This window comes from Gossypium raimondii, chromosome 4 (genome assembly GCF_025698545.1).
Source record: "Gossypium raimondii isolate GPD5lz chromosome 4, ASM2569854v1, whole genome shotgun sequence".
Lineage (NCBI taxonomy): Eukaryota > Viridiplantae > Streptophyta > Magnoliopsida > Malvales > Malvaceae > Gossypium > Gossypium raimondii.
This window is the reverse complement of record NC_068568.1, coordinates 25,569,196-25,587,150: the sequence shown is the minus strand read 5'-3', so window position 1 is coordinate 25,587,150 and position 17,955 is coordinate 25,569,196. Positions and strand designations below refer to the sequence as shown.

Below are 17,955 nucleotides of genomic sequence, written 5' to 3'. Positions count from 1 at the left end.
AAAGTAATTTTTTATTAAAATGTCAATTAGTGATTTATTTGTAAAAATAGTAAAAATACATGGTGAAATCGTGGAATAATGACTTGTATGAGTTGATATGTATACATAATAAATTCGGCTAGCATAGGTTAGGGATGAAATTTAAAAAAGTATGAATTTTAAATTAAATTGGATAGTATGTGTATTAAATAGATTCAATTTACTTATTCAGATTAAGATAGACCTCGTACGGATTTAGTTCAGGGTAAAACTAAAGCTTCGGATTAGTCAACTCCGTTTCTACGCATTAATTGTTAATATAAGTTCATATGATTAAATACCGCTTTACTGTTATTATAAATGATATGTTAATATGTTAAATGCTATGTAAATTGAATGGTGAAAATCCAACGATGCCACGATGTCTATCGAGCCCCATTTGAACCTTAGGAATTCATAGGATACAAATAACATTTCATTAAGGTTTTCATATTTCGGATGCTGGTCTTGAATGTCCTCCCTATGGCTGAGGTCCTACATTTGTTGTGAACACCCCACAGTTCGTATGAGCAGCATCGTGTACCTTACATTCCGACCCACAGCTCGTGTGAACCATCCTGAGTATGTAAAAGAAAGGAAAAGGTAAGTGTTCAATATGAACCATGATATGTATTTATGGAAAGAATTGTAATGGTGAGTACATTGAAAGTATGTTATGTTAATGAAGATGAATTCAAATGAATTATGTTAATGTATAACGGCTTAACCTATGTTAAACTCATGTGGATTATGTTTGTGTATGCTAACATGTGTTGTTGTTGGTTCTTAAGCTTGTGCCAAGCTTATGGTTGGATTGTATAATGTTATGTAATGAAATGGTAAATTATGTTTTATGTTTTACAAACTTACTAAGCATTATCAGAAGCTCGTCGGAGACCTATCACACTATCCCACGAATATATTGGTAGATTTCAATGTTTTGGCCACGATTATAATGGCATGTATAGAAAACTTATGTTTAAAGTTTGAGTTGAATGCTAAGTGTTGCATTTGGTATGTATATATATGACAGTTTTTTTGGTACACTTTGGAAATGGTTAATTTTGTGTCATTTAGATGGTTTTGATGGATGTGATAAATGATCCAAATGGTAAGGTTATTTTGATATGACATGGATCTAGTAAGGTATGTTTGAAATGTGTCAATTGTAATATGTCTTGGTATGAAAATAAGTTAGTTGATGAATGGTTAAATATGCACATGCTTAGGTATGTTTGATGTATGTGCTTGAGGTGTCTATATGGCATATTGTTAGGATGGTGAAATAGCCTAATGAATTGGTTTTATTATGCACAATATGGACTAGTTTTAAGGTCTTGGTTAAATGTACAAGTTGCTTGTAGGCTATGTTTGAATGGGTGAAAGAAATGGCTTGATTTTGTCCATTTTCCTAAGACAAGGGCATGTGTCTCAGTCATGTGTGACACACGGCCATGTGTACCCTGTAGGTTTTAAAGGTTTCAAGTTAGGTAGTTACATTGCCTAGCACACGGCTTGGCAAACAAACGTGTGAGGCCATTTCAAAAGTTACACGGCCTGGCACACAAACGTGTAGCTTGGCCGTGTGACCCAATTCAGAGAGTTACACATGCGCGAACTCGAGCTGGGACACGTCCATGTTTCCCTATTTTTGAATGTTACACAGCCTAAGGCACGAGCATGTGTCTCAACCGTATGACCCCTACAGTATGAAATTTTCTAACTTATTCCTTAATGTTTCAAATGTTCCTGATTTAGTCCCAAATTATTTCTAAAGTGTTTCTAAAGCCTCGAGAACTCACATAATGGACAATATGCTTATGTCTGAATGAATTATGCTATGATTTATGAAATGTCTGGGAATGAATGTTTTTAAGTTATGTTTTTACAGTAATGCTCTGTAACCCTATTTCGACGAAGGATACAGGTTAGAAGTGTTACAGGGCCTACTTACACAAGCTATGGAGAATCCGCAACAAATACAGGACCTCAGTCATTGATAAGACATCCAAGACCAGCACCCAAATCTAAGTATTCACAAGGTTCAATTGAGACATTTACTCATCCAAAACCTCTCATTTCTTTTCATTATACCATTTCAATATACTTTCAAGAACTACACATTTTCAACCATAACTTCTAATTTGATTAATTTTACAATATGATCCGTAATATCATAATATCACAAATTTTCAATCTAAACTATACATATCATTAAAATTCATTAACATTTCATCCGAATTAGCAAATAACATATTTAATCCTTATACAAGCTCGATATTTTGGCCTTTCGTGATTTGTGTCCTTTTGAATCATTTTTGATCTAGATAAATATTTTTATTCAATTAATCCAATTCCAAAATTTAAAATAATTAATTTAAACCTATAACCTATTTAAATATAAATTTACAAAACTACCCTTAACATTTTAACCTTTTATGCAATTTGATCCCTAAACTCGAAACTTAAAATTTTACAATTTTTAAAAAGAACCCATGCTAGCCAATTTTCTTAGGCGGTCCAATATAGGCCACATATTTCATCATTTCACCATAATTCCATTGAGTTTTACTTTTTTCTCAAATAGATCCCTAAACATTAAAATCCTCAAAAATCACTTAACAAAATACTTATATTTAACTACCAACCTTAATAATCTATCAATTAAATTCACAAACACCTCCAATTAGTTCATGGCAAGTCCTTAAACATTTAATAGTTTCACGAATTGACCCTCGGGCTAGCTAAATTAAGCTAAAACGATCACAAGAACATAAAAATCATTAAAAATGTAACTAAAAAACTTACCATGCATGTAAAAGCACCATAACTGAAAGCTTCCTATTCTCAACAATGGCTTTCAGTTTGTGTATAGCAAAATTAAAGAAGATGATGATTAGTTTAAACTTTGTTTTATTACTTATTTACTGAATTACTAGTTTACTCTTTTAACTATTAACTTATAATTAACAAAACATGTCCATAATTGTCCACTACCCACCTATATGGTTTATTTATAATCTAAATCCATTAATTTATCTTTTCATAGCTATTTGACTTATTTAACCATTAGAAAAGAACTTTTGCATTATTTACAATTTAGTCCTTTTATTAAATTAACTACTTAAACCTTAAAATTTCTTAACCAAATTCAAATAAGACTCTAATAAATACGCTTAAATATTAAATAGCTAATAAAATAATAACTCATTTGTTAGAATCATGGTCTCGAAACCACTCGTTTTAACACCACTAAAGATGGGATGCTACATGTTTATTTTGAAGAAGCGGCCAAGGAAAATGCTTGGCAAGAAGCTATGGAGGCTAAAATGTCTATGCTCCACAAGAATTAGACTTGGGAGCTGGTTGACAAGCCAATCCACAAGAAGGTCATTAGAGTGAAATGAGTGTACTGACAAAGTTAAATATTGATGGATTAGTGAACAAGCTGAAGGCTAAGATGGTTGTTGATATGAACGGACCTCGTGTTTGATTTTGAGTCGTATTTACGTTGTCCGATCGTCGACGAGAAAGTATCGTTCCAATTAGCAAGTTGTTTATAGTTGGGTAAGTATGGGAAATAACAATAGAACTTAGGTTTAAAATTGGCTAAGTGTTGAAAATAAGTTCAGCTAATAAGAAATTAAAAGGAATTAAAAGAAAGTTGATAGTTTTTTTATGGAATGGAAAGAAATGGTTCTCAAGCGGCAAAAACAATGAAAAGGTTGCTGCCGAATTTAAAGGGTGTTATAATACTCTTTAAAACTCCTTAAATGATGTATAAAACCCCCTTTGTTTGTATCCAAAAAGCACTTGAAAAATCACTTCAATTAAGTTGTAACAGCCTTAAAATGTAACGGTTGTAAGCTGAAGATACCTCTAATAAACACATTAAAATGAAATTATTAAACATATTTAAACACTAATTAAACATATCAAAAATAAATACTTAAATAAATGAACTAAACATATGCATCAATTATTCCAGCAACTAGTTAATTAAAGATGCAAAGATAAATAAACTTAAACTCATGCATCAATAAATAATCTTAGTAACTAGATTAATTAAGAGCAACGCTTATTAAATAAAGTTCAACAAAAACACTTATTAATTAAACTAAGATTAGTTGAACAAATGTCCATCAACTCATTTATTAAACTAAAGATGAATTTATTAAAATTTCAGTTCAACTTGCAATAAATTGCAAGTGACGCCTATTGGGTTAATCCATTCATGACGAATAGATTCAGCTTCTTGTTCATCCCAAACTCGATCCACATAGCTTGCCAATGCATCTTTAAAGTTCTTACCTCGTGACCTAGTTATATGCCCTTGTGGCAGCTTAATGGATTCAGTAGAAACATCTCGGGCTAAGGTCGTATCAGTTGTGAAAGGATTCAGCCAACAATATAGAGCGGATTATCTTGAAGCCTGTGTACCAATTGTAAGGTTGGACAATATAAGGTTGTTATTCACTTTGACAGCTCAAAGGGAGTGAAAAATACATCAACTTGATGTAAAATCTGTTTTTTTTTTTAATAGTTTGTTGAAAGAGGATAACTATGTTGAATAGCCTCAATGTTTCATGGAAGTTGGAGATGAAACCAAGGTGTACAAGTTAAAAAAAGCCTTGTATGGCCTAAATCAGGCTGCAATAGTTTGGTATGATAGGATTGACAAAAGATTGTCAAGTTTAGGATTTGAAAGAAGCAACATTAAGCCAACCTTTTATGTGAAGAAGTCTGAGAAAGAAACATGACTAATAGTCTCCCTATATGTGGATGACTTATTAGTGACAAGCATCTGTGATGAATTTCTTGTTGAATTTAAGAAGAAAATGCAAGACATGTTTGAAATGTCTGATTTAGGTGAGATGACTTACTTGGTATGAAGTGTCACAAACTCAACAAGGCATATTCATAAGTCAAAAGACTTTTTCCTTGAAGATCTTAAACAAGTTCTACAAGAAAACATGCGCTCTTGTTGCTCTAGGAGAAAAATTCACCAGCAAGGGTGACTTTGAGAGAGTAAATGAAAAAGGCTATAAGAGCCTTGTTGGATGCTTGCTTTACTTGAAAGCATCGAGGCCTGACATTATGTTTTTTGTTAGTCTCTTATCCAAGCTTATGCATTGCTGCAATGTGACTCATTTCAAAGCAACTAAAAGGGTCCTAAGATATGTCAAAAGAACTTTAAGCTATGAAGTGAAATTCATGAAGTCTGCCAAGCTGAAACTGGTTGGCTACACAGATAGTGACTGGGCAAGATCTGTTGAAGATATGAAGAGCACCGCAGACTACTTTTTTACGTTAGGCTCAAATTTTTTTTATTAAAGCTCGAAGAAGTAAGAATTAATGGCATATTCAACAGTTGAAACAGAGTATGTTGCAGTTGCAACAGTTGTAAACCAAACCATTTGTCTTAGAAAGTTATTGTATGATTTGAACTTGAATCAAGGGGAAGCAATAGAGATTTATTATGACAACCAATTTGCTATTGCAATTGCAAAAAAAAAAAACCCTTTCTTCTATGGTAAGACAAAGCACTTCAAGATAAAGTATCACTTTGTAAGAGAGGTTGAACAATCAAATGAAATGAAGTTGGTTCATTGCAATTCTAAAGACCATCTTGTAGAAATTTTAACAAAGCCCCTTGGAACTACCAAATTCGAGGACTTAAGAAACAACATTGGAGTTTGATGCATAGAAGCCAAGAAAGAGTGTTACAAGTTGGCTAACCATGCAACTAAAGGAGCCTTGGTGCATGTAGATTTTGTTTATTTGTATGCTAGTTCTGGTTAGTTTATTTGTAACTTAATTTTGTTATGTTTTAACTCTAGTTTAAGTGTTGATTAACTTGATTTTTTAATTCTCTTTATGTACAAGTTACCTTTAAACAAGTTTCCATAATGGGAGTGGTTGAAATTTGATAACTTTTGGTGGAATGAATATAGATAAGGTTTTTGCTTCTTTTGTTGTTGTTTTTCATATGTTCTTTATTTTCTCTCTTAGTTAACACCAACAATATTGAAGCTACCAAATTTGAGTTTAAACTAGTAACAATCTGGACAAAGTAAGAAATAGAGGAAGAAACATGTGACGAAACAGAAAATTTGATAAAGAAATGAAATGAATTCTCCAAAACTATTGTCTCTACCAAATCCCTTAGTATTTATAGTAATCATTAAGATTTAAGCATTGTTTAACCAATAAAAACTAATAGCCAACTAATCAAACTATATTAGTTGTTAGAACCTCATATCGTTCTCTATCCACTTTGATGTTTAAAAATATGTTTGAACAAGTGTATGGACAACATAAAGCTAGTAATTGTAAACTCTAAATTATATAGGATTTTTAGTAGTTTATGACACCTTTTACTTAAAATTAATATTAATTACGAGTATTTAATAATTAATTGGGTGAATTTTGTTCATATTAAGATAATGTGCATGATTTAATAAAGAATGCAATTTTGTGCTATTTTACTTTAAATTTGTGCATAAATTAATTATTTTATGCAACATACTAATCTTGATTTTTTTATAGTTGGAAGAAAGATCTATGGACATGAGCCAATTTCACTCTACATGGACATCAACGGCAAGAAAAATTGGGTCATGAAGACATTAATTTGATCCAATTAATGAACAAGTTTGGCAAGCATTTGGGTCATCAAGTCGTCCAAATAAGAGAGAATAAAGCCCAATTCGGAAAAGGGAATTTGGGAAGCTCAAAATTCACTTTTGGGAGATTTATTGGAAGTTTCTACAATTGCAAATAAATAAAAAATCAACACACAAACTTTACCCTTGAAACTGTCCACCACCTTGCTTGAATCAAGCAACTAAATAACCCCTTATCTCCACAAATTATGGCTGTCCATGGGAGTGAGAAACCTTAAGGGTTTTAAGCTACTTTAGCAAACATACTAACCATCCATCCACTATAAATACTACCTTCTACACCCCTCAACAATCATCCCTTAATCACAAAGTTAAAGAGCATTTTGTAGAATAGCAACTGTGAGAATTGAAGGAAACCTCCATGATTTGTCACCACATTTACCACTGAGTTTCTTTTTCCTTTTTGCTCTTTCTTGATTACTCAATATGATTGCAAATTGCTTTGTTGTTTTTTCATTAATAATGGTAGCTTAATTTTGTTTGGCTAGGATGATTGCATCAATAAAATAAATTTATTTATATCATGTTATGATGTTCTACACCTCAGTTGACCATGTTTTCAATTAAAATCATGCATGTATTTTATTCATTAATATGTGATTGAATGCATTAGAACTAATTTCTTAATCCTACCCAGATGGTGGCTAAGAGACACAATAATTGAAAAGTGCATGCTTAATTTATATCTAACTCAGAATAAATTAAGGTTCGTAATAACTTGATCGAGCTTTATTACCTTGCATAACTTTTAGGTTTATGTGATTAAATTGTTTCAAACCTAACCCATCTCTGTTACCTCACATGAATTCTAATAAACCCTTAGTTGAATATGATCAGTAAAATACATGTTTTTCTAAATAAAATATTTCAAGAGAACTTAATTTGGTTTCAAACTTATGAAAGATTGAGTTGCCTTGGATTAGTTTTTCAGAACATTGTAAGCATGAAGAAAATGAACTAAGTTAATTGTATTTTTCTCTATCTCTATGACACGCTCTCGTCTATCTCTATGACGTTTTTTAAACGTCTTCAAGTTTAATTTGTTTTAGTTTTTTTTCCAATTTTTTATAGTGTTTGCAAGGATGTTTGAGTTTCTTGTTTAGTTTTATCTATTAGTTCTTGTCTATTCTGGGCTGTTCTTTCAATAATGGAGAGGGGTTTAGAGAATCTGAAGATTGATGATAAGGAAGAGGGATGGATTAATGGTGGAGATGGGATTCCACAACAGTCGGCCTATGATTTATATTTGGTAGGTTGTTTAACTGCTAGTGCGGCCTATTTTTTGGCCTTACGGACTACAATGGTGAATCTTTAGCACCCTTTGAGAGGGGTCCAGATTTTTGATTTGGGAGATAAACGTTACTTGTTTAAAACTTTCCACAATATGGAGATCGAGCATGTGGAAAATGAAACCCCATGGACTTTCAATAACCACTTATTGATCCTCCATAAGTTAAAGGAAAATGAAAATCCTTTACTAGTTCCTCTTGTGTTTACAAATTTTTGGGTTCAAGTACACGATTTGCCACCGAGTTTTTTCTCTGAAAAAATGGCGAAGCAATTTGGGAATTTTATCGGTACTGTTATTGATTATGATATGAAGTAAAGGATTGGAGGGTGGAAAGAATTTTTTCAAAACCTTTGAAAAGGTTCGCAAAAACCTTTTGAAAAGGAAGAAAAAGCTAATAATCCCTCCAACAAGAACCACATATGCAAATTTTAAATATGAGAAATTATCCTTGTTTTGCTTTATTTGTGGTGTATTAAGTCATGGAGATAGCTTTTGTCCAATCCTTCTCAATTATGGTGGTGAAGAGACGCCACAACGATGGAATCTTACGTTGAGGGCGCCGTCAAGGAAGGAGTCCATGGGGAGAAGTGTCTAGTTGCAGGAACAATGAGTGATTTTGGGAAGGGATAGAAGGCAAGGAAATTAGCAACAATTTAATCGTATTTTAGAAGTTACCAAAAGATGGCGAATCTAGTGGATTGAATGTCAATAATATAATGATTTGGAGAAAAATCCAATTCAAGTGCGTGAGGGTAAGAAACGACCTAGGCACGATTACTCAATATCCAAAGGAATGAGTTCTCGTTAGACTACTTTAATGATGGTGAGGATGCACAAGCTTTACAGATATTGACGGTTGCCAAAGGGTAAGCCGACCGGACGCCATGAGAATCCTCAGTTAGAACGTTCACGGTTTGGGGACTCTGCAAATGTTCGTCGTCTTCAGCACATGTTGAAGTTACACAATCTCCAACTTGTCTTTTTATGGAGACAAATTTCTACCAGTACGACAAAAAAGGTACAGATGAAATGTTATTTTTATGGTATCGATGTAAGGGCAGTAGGTTCGAGAAGAGGTTTAAGTTGAGGATAGAAAGTAGGTTGTTCGGTGACCCTTAGAAGTTTTTCTAAAGACCATATTGATGTTGAAATTTGAGAAAATCGAGAAGGTTCAATTTGGAGATGGATTGGGTTCTATGGTTCCTCGTATAGACAAGAAAGAGAAATGATGTGGAATTTGCGTAGAAGGCTTAGAAGATCTCAAAATTTTACATGGCTTGTGAGTGGTGATTTCAATGAGATTTTATTTCTCATGAAAAGAAAGGTGGTCTTTTGAGGGATGAACGACAGATGGAAGATCGTAAAGTACTAGAAGATTGCGGGTTGGCAAATATTGGTTACACAAGGTCTTGGTTTACTTAGGAACATGGAAATCTGCTGGAGACAAATATAAGGAAATGTCTAGACAAAGGTGTTGCTACAACTGAGTGAGGACAACTTTTCCCTTACTTTTCTTTACGTCACTTATCTCATTCATTTTCTGACCATTGTTCGTTATTTATCACCACTAATAAATTCAAAGCCTAGTGGTGGTAGAAGATTCTTGTAAGGCAAAGATTAAAAATTTGTGGGAGACTAATAAAGGTCCTTTATCGAATAGGTTAAAAGAGACGATGGTAAAGCTAAAGAAGTGGGGGAATATTAAGGCAAAACGACGAGCCTTAACGAAGAAGCTTAGCAAACAGCTTGAGGAACTGGATAGCCAAGAGAGAACTGATGATGTGTTAGCTGAGATGATTGATGTTAAAATTTATTTCAATCTTGATGTGGAAAAAGAAGAATGATACTAGGATCAGAGGGCTAGGGTCAACTGGTTAAAATAGGGTTATAAAAATACTTCCTTTTTTCACAATTTTGCTACACAAAGGCAATGTATTAATTAGATTAGGGATTTGTGTGATGGAGAAGGGCAAATGGTCACTGAGTCTGCTAATATGGAGCGAGTAGCGCAAGATTACTTTTGAAACCTTTTTTCTACAAAAAGTATCGGTGATACATCTCATTTAATGGCAAGTGTTAAGAGATGTGTTACTAATTGTATGAATGATGCATTGATGGCTGAATTTCAACCGTATGAGGTGTATGGAGCGTTGAAGACAATGGGTCCGACCAAAGCATCAAGAGAAGATGGTATTCTAGCTCTATTCTACCAATGTTGGAGCATTGTTGGAAAAGATACTATTCCACCAGTATTAGAACATTATTGGAAAATATGTTCATGATTTTTGCTTAGAGGTTTTAAATAAAGGCTCATCCATAGAAGGAATAAACAAAACAAATATTGTTTTGATTCCAAAAATTGATCACCCCACCAGTTTGAAAAACTTTCAACCAATAAGTCTATGTTCAATATTGTATAAGATCATTGCAAAACTAGTAGCTAACAGGCTTCAAAAAATCCTTGACTCTTATAGGCTTATTACAAATAATGTTCTTCTAACTTATGAGGTACTGCATGCTTTTAAAAAGAAAGGAACTAATAAGGAAAGGCATCTGGCTTTAAAGTTTAAAATGAACAAGGCCTATGATCGGGTTGAATGGCTTTTTTATTAAGAAGATGATTTTACAAATGGGCTTTTGCAAGATATTGGGTGGATTTTATTATGAGATGTGTCAATTCAATTGTCATGAATGGGGATTCAAGTTAATCTTTTCAACCTACAAGGGGTTTAAGACAAGGGACACGTTAAGTCCCTATTTATTTTTATTTTGTGGGGAGGGGCTTTCGACTTTAATACATATAGTGAATCAGAATGGTATTGTTCAAGGAGCGAGAATTTGTAAAAGAGGACTACAAATCACTCATTTGATGTTTGCTGATGATTGCATTATTTTTTGGGATGCAAATAGAGTATGTGCAAATGTGTTGAAAGGTATCCTAAAGGAGTATGAAACAATTTCAGGGCAGTGTACTAACTTTGATAAGTCTACAACATTTTTCAATTCTAATACTTCGAATGAATGTAAGGACTTGATTTCTCAACTGCTAAATGTTCGTGTCTACTAAGCCTGAGAAATATTTAGGGTTACTAAATATGGTCAATGGGGGAAAACAAAAGGCATTTCAAGGACTAAAGGATAGAATGAAAGTTAAAATTAGTGGCTGGAGTTTTTACCATCTCTCAAGGAAGGAAGAAAGGAGGTATTTATAAAATCTATTCTCTAAGCGATTCCTACTTATGTTTTTTATTACCAAATGCTTTATGCGCGGATCTTGAAAGTATCATTGCTCAATTTTGGTGGCGTTAAAGTAGTAATAAACGTAGCATTCATTGGTGGTGTAGTTAGAAGCATTTCTGTGAGTTTAAGGATTATGGGGAATTGGGGTTTTGATCTTTATCAAAATTCAATCTGACCTTACTTGCAAAGCAAGGTTGGGGAATTAGCAAGGAGTTTAAAGGCAAAATATTTTACTAATACGAGTTTTTTGGAATCGAGTTTAGGGCGTCTACCTTCTTATACTTGGAAGAGCATCTCGGCCACAAAAGGTATCCTTAAGGCTGGCCTGTGTTGGAGGATTGGCAATGGGTCGAATGTGCTGGTGACATCGGATGCTTGGGTACCTAGGACTCCAAATTAGAAAATTCAGTCTTCCTTGCAGAATAATTCTATCCAAACAGTAGCAGATTTAATTGATTCTAATACAGGGAAATGGAAGGAGGACCTTATTCTTTCTACCTTTGTTGAAGATGATGCCAGGCGAATTTTATCTATTCCTCTGCCTCGTTTTCCACATAATGACTTTTGAGTTTGGAGTAAGGAAGCAACAGGTGAATATACTGTGTGTAGTGCTTATAGGTGGTTATTACATAATAATCACAGGAATTCTACTGATGACACTATCCAACCCTATACAACGTTGTACAAAAGATTGTGGAAAATAGACCTGCCCTTCAAAATTAGAATAACAATATGGAGGATTATTAACAATTTCATTCCTACTTATTCTAATTTGAATTACAGGAGGTTGCTTGATTCTGCAGTCTGCCCAGGTGCCATAATGGAATCGGAACTGTGGAACATGTGTTCCAGGATTGCCTGCATTCAAAGGAAATTTGGTTTCAGCTTGGTATTGCGAGACAAACAACGACGACAGAGATTAATTATTGATTGGGTTTACCAGTTTTTTGGCCATAACTCTATGTATTTTTGTCGTGTGTTCTGCTGTGCAATGCGGGTGATATGGACTATGCGCAACAAGCTATTGCGTGAAGGTTAAAAGTCTATTGCATCAGAGAGTGTGAGCTTTATAAAAAAAAAAATTTGGGTGAAGTGGATGGTGTGAAAGAAAACCCAACAACCTGCCCTCTTGTTTACTGGAAATTGCCACAAAAGCATTCTGTCAAAATAAATTTTGATGCAGGATTTTGTCAACAAAATAACAAATTGTGCTCAGGGATTATTTTGCGGGATGATTCTGGTATTGTTCTTTGGTTAAAAGCTATAATGCATGTCAACATACCTTCTCCTTTTACAGCGGAGGCGATGGCGTGTGCTGAAGCGGCAGAGATGGGTTTACAGTTGGGTTTTCCGAGAGTGGAGATTGAGGGTGAATCTCTGGCTGTGATCCGAAAACTGAAAGCAGAAGGAATTGAAAGATCAGTGATAAGGGTTTACATTTCCAACATAAAGACAACATGCGAACAATATAAAAAATGTGTTTTCCTTCATGTACCAAAACATGCAAATGGTGCAGCACACTCTTTGGCTACAAAGGGATTAAAAAGAGAAGATACTTATCTTTTTAGAGGGGTTCCTTTCTATGCGCAGAAGGCAGTTGAGACGGATCTGTGACATTTGTGGTCCTTGTGACCTGTATGGCGAAGATTCAGCTTCTTTGGTCAAGAAATCGAAGTTTTAACTTATGGGTCTCTTTCAGGTTTTGTGTTTGTAAGAAATTTTCGCTGAATCAGGAAGGACCCTTTTCAAGTTTTTGTGGTGTTTTAGCAGTTTTTTTGGAGGTTTTCTTTACTCAATTATAAGCATCGTGTATCAACTGCTTTGGAATCTGGATAGTCTGCTTGGGTTGTTGGGTTTTGTTGTTTTTTATGGTTCATTTATTACTTTGTTGGGTGATGTCTATCTGCTTAGTCCTTTGGTTCTTTATCTTTTCATGTTCTTGTTTTTTTTTATTTTTTCCTGTTTTATGGTCACTTTTGGGCCTTCTCTTTTTGTTTTTGGATATTTTATTGTTGTGTGTTTTGGGCCTTTATTGATTTTTGGGCTCTGTTTTATTTTGAATGAAATCCAGCCATTCTATTTTTTTAAAAAAAATAATCAATTTAAATAATGTAATTATTCTAACCATTCATTTCATTTGCATTTAGGTTAACTTGTATAAAGGATCACTTTGTAGCCTCGCTAAATGAATGATTTTATTCAAAAATGGTCAGATCACTTATTAGCTAAAGCTCAATCTACCCTTAAGTAAAGAAGTAATTGCAGCCTAGGAATGAACTTAATTGTTACAAATCACTCACCCCAAAAACGTCACTCACAAATAAAAATAACTCTCCAACGAAAAGCCGAACACAAGAGTGCAAAAATTTCAATTAAAATATACAAAATAGCCAAAAGCACTCCAAAGGGACACCCATATGTGCAACATAGCAACCAATTTATAGAAATCAATAGCTTCTCCAAGTAATTTTGATAAGGTAAAACTTTGAATTTATCTCTTGAAATTGTCTCCAATAATTATCTATAAAATAAAGCCTTATTATTCAAGATAAATAAACAAACTTAATCATCAATTATATAGCTTAAAGGATAAAGATAAGGATAATTATAAGCCTAATGGGATAAGACATGTCAATCTTCACTTCTGCCAAATTTGATCACCTTGATTCTTGACAAGATAAACTACGTTTTGTGGATCATTTGCTTATAGAGAAAACTTTTACTTAGTTACAACAGAAGTTTAAATTTTTTTTTTAAAATCAAGTTGTTGTGATATTTATAATAATAAACCTAAACCAAAATTGTACTTATGCTTTGTATGAGGCAAACTCAAGTCGATCTTGGCTTTCAATCGAATGACTTCTTCATTATCCTTAAATCACGAATTGTGTTGAGTGTGGGCTTGAATAACACAAACCAAATCACAGAAAAAAACGATATGCTTACTTTCAGTAGGAAAGTAAAATAACTCTATAAGTTGATAAAATCCGTGGTTCCCTAAAAATAAAGTTTATTCTTTGTAAATAAATTACCATTATTTTTTGGCAGCATGACAATGTATGAAAATTTCCTGTTAATATCTCAACCGGTGCTCTCTAATTATAAAGAAAACTAGAATTTTGGTTGAATAAGTTGTGAATAAATCTGATTTGTCATAATTCGGTGTAACAGATTAAACTAGTTTTCGCATTTGAGGAGCTTGAATACAAGCACTTTAGTTAGATTTTGGTTAAGTTTTCATTACTTTATTTAATTCAATAAAATATATAATTTGAGTCTTTTATTGACCTTAGGGGTCGAATGAGGTCTAAGAGTGAGCAAATATGCTTTGTGAGTGTGCATGAGACCATTAGAAGGTGTGCTAACTCAATACTAGTCATTGTGTTTCAACATGGAGAGTTGGATATCGTAAAAAAGGGAGCAAAATAAAAGGATTTCAAAGACTGCCTTTGGTGTCACTACATAGCCTGAGGATGTCGCGGTACACCCCTGAAGATACCCTGAAGAATGAGCATATTGCCTTCGATGTCGCAACACAGGACCTGGTGTGTCGCGACATCAACTTTGTACGGGAAATAATTACAAGCTAGGGGCATTTCGGCCTGCACAATCAAACATTAAGCACAAGAACAACAGTTGACTTAGGGTTAAAGACGACGACCACTCTAATTCTATAAATAGGCTCATTTAACACATGTTTTGGACAGCTTTTCATATTGTATAATTTTCTTCTTAGTTTTAGTCTTTTATCTTTCTCTTTTATTAAGCTTTAGGTTTATTTTAGTTTTGTTCTTTGCTTTTGGGGAAGTGACCAGATTTGTGAACTTGATCAAACTCTAAGAGGATTCGACATTTTATCCAATTCAAATCATGCTTATTATAAACTTTCTATTCTTGAATTGTTATTCATGTTTATTTTATATATCAAGTCTATACTGTTTATTAGATACATGAGAAACTAATCCTCCTGTAGGGGATTAGCAAGTAGAAGTATGATTATTAACTATTTTTTAGGGTTCTATTAGTGGATCAGCTATTTGGGAAGTGAAAAATTTAAACCTTAGGCTTGACGACCCTAGGAATTCATTAAGGTTGGAATTAACCCAAAATTAGTATGGCCTATCCGTGAACACCTTAACCCCGAATAGGTCTAGACTGTGAGATCGGGAGATAAGTAGTTCTTGCTGACTCATTATTCTAGTGAACGATCAGAAGATCCTGTTGGGGTATCGACTAGTTGATTGAACAAGAAAACCTGAAGCGACAATTGATTATGATTACCGAAGCAAGCTAATCAACCATGCTCGGATTTGACAGATTTTGTTATTTGATTTCTTGTTTATTTATTTATTTTCTTTTACTATTATTACTATAAAACCCAAAAACCTTTCTCTATACTTCATCGTAATATAATCAAGCTAAATTACTAATTAGATCTATATGTACCTAGTTTAGATTTAACTCAGTGCTCGCCTCCTTTGGGTATAATCCTCGGAGTACTCACCTACTCAGTTGTAAGTACTTATAACATGACCTGTATACTTGTGGAAACCACTTTTTTAATATATTTTGTGCAGAATTTCTACTCTAGATGTTGCACGTCCGAAGGTGGTCAAGTTGTTGGCGTCATTGCCGATGAGGCAACATCACTAGATTGATTTTAATTTTAGCCTTTTAATAGAATAATTAGGAAATTGATACATTATATATATGAATTTTAAATCTCAGGTTATTAAAATTTCTTTATTTCTTTTGACTTTAGAATATAGGAAGATCTTAACGTAATTGAGAGAACTAAACGTCTAAAATTCTTCTGACAAGACATAACACAACTTACGAGGGAACAACATTTACCTGCCTAGAAGAAACCATAGGTAGCATGATGCAAGCACTAGGAACATTTTTTTTGATACGGACTAATTGTGATCTAGTATCACTCGTCCCATTATTCATAATTTGTATTTTGAGTTAAACTCTTCCTTACTAACGTGGATTTCTAGTAAAGTCAGATTTAATGATCATAAAACAGAGGATCCCATAGCTTTCCTACGACAATTTGAATACATATATTTAGCACTGTCGCTTACGTTAGAGTTCTGCCAGACACTATCAAAGTACTATTAATCCCTGTTGAATTGGATGGGAAAGAGAAAGCTTGGTTAGATGCACTCTCACCTGATACTATTACTACGTGGACTGATTTTGTGTAGTTATTCCTTCGTCAGGTCTTGCCTATGACTCAGGTACTTAGCATTTATGTAAAATTATTTCAATTCAAACAGTATATTACTGAAACATTGGGGCAAGAGTGGGAGAGATTTAAAACACTTCTCATGTTAGTATTAGCTAGAGGCATACATTTTACGGTTCAAATCCAACATTTCTATGACAAATTGGATAGTCAAAATAGGCAAAAGTGTGATACCATGACCGGGGGAAGTATTTGGAAGAAAATGGAAAAGGAAGTCATGGAAATACTAGAAAACATTAGTGAAAATAAATTTACCTGGGGAAATATCAAGAGTTAAAAGCTGGGGAACTTGAAATATTTAAGCCAGAAAAGTAAAAGTGTAATAAACTGGACTCTATTACAGCAAATTTGGTCGAACATGAATATGAATTAGACGAAGAGAAATGAGACGATATCAAATAAAAAAATGATAAGACTGCTCTTCAGCTTGATTGGTGGCGTTAGAGTAAGGGACAACTAGAGCAAATTGTCCCAAATACAATGAAACTGGTAACCTCCATTATCAACCCTCTTGAGTTAGAGTTAAAGCCATTACCAAAACATTTAACGTACGAATGTTTGGGGGAACATAATACATTACTTGTGATTATAGCTATCGAGCTAAGTTCAGAACAGGAAGATGCCTTGTTAAGTGTTTTAAAACCATATAAAAAAGCCATAGGATGGATGATCGTTGACATTAAGGGAATTAATCCTGCGTTGTGTCAACACAAGATCATGTTAGAGGAAGGAAAGAAAACTTGTGGTAGATGCTCAGCATCAGCTTAATCCAGCAATGAAAAAGGTGGTGAAGAAAGAATTGCTTAAATGGTTGGATGCAGGTATTGTCTACACAATTTCTAACAGTAAATGGGTTAGTGCTACGTAATGCGTCCCGAAAAAAAGAGGATTAATAGTGGTTGAGAATGATAAGAGTGAGTTAATTCCAACAAGGATAGTCATTGGTTGGAGGGTATATATAGACTATCAGAAACTAAACGATGCAACAAAAAAATATCATTTACCACTTCTATTTATTGATCAAATGCTTGTTAGATTGGTTGGGAAAAATTATTATGTTTTCCTTGATGTCTATTCGGGATATCATCAAATTCCAATACATCCGAATGATCAAGAAAAAACCACTTTTACATGTCCTTTTGGCACATATGCTTTTAAACGAATGCCATTTGGATTATGCAATGCCCTAACAACCTTTATGAGGTGCATGATTGCTATTTTTGGTGATATGTTGGAAGAAGGCCTGGATGTGTTTATGGATGATTTCTTAGTATATGGAGATTTTTTCTGAGAATGCTTGGAAAACCTTGAAAAGTTCTACAAAAATGCGAAAAAACCAACCTAGTACGCAACTGGGAGAAATGTCACTTCATGGTAAAAGAGAGGTTGGTGCTCAGATATCAAAATCAAGGAAAGGTCTAGAATTATATAAGGTTGAGATCGAAGTTATAAAAAATCTCCCAAACCCT

The 17,955-nt window shown here is 33.7% G+C and overlaps 1 long non-coding RNA gene across 3 annotated transcripts; it reads right to left on the bottom strand.

Moving 5' to 3' along the window:
* Positions 1-353: 353 nt before the first annotated feature.
* On the bottom strand, positions 354-13,088 carry LOC105766570 (uncharacterized). Of its 3 annotated transcripts, none has more exons than XR_001125291.2 (5): positions 12,518-13,087; positions 12,176-12,394; positions 11,734-12,093; positions 11,508-11,618; positions 354-596 (listed from the first exon to the last, which is right to left on the bottom strand). It is a non-coding gene; the product is annotated as an uncharacterized LOC105766570 (long non-coding RNA). The 3 variants fall into 3 exon arrangements; XR_001125293.2 differs by having other exon boundaries at positions 12,176-12,371; XR_001125292.2 differs by lacking the exon at positions 354-596 and adding an exon at positions 4,105-4,450 and having other exon boundaries at positions 12,518-13,088.
* Between the last annotated feature and the right edge of the window lie 4,867 nt (positions 13,089-17,955).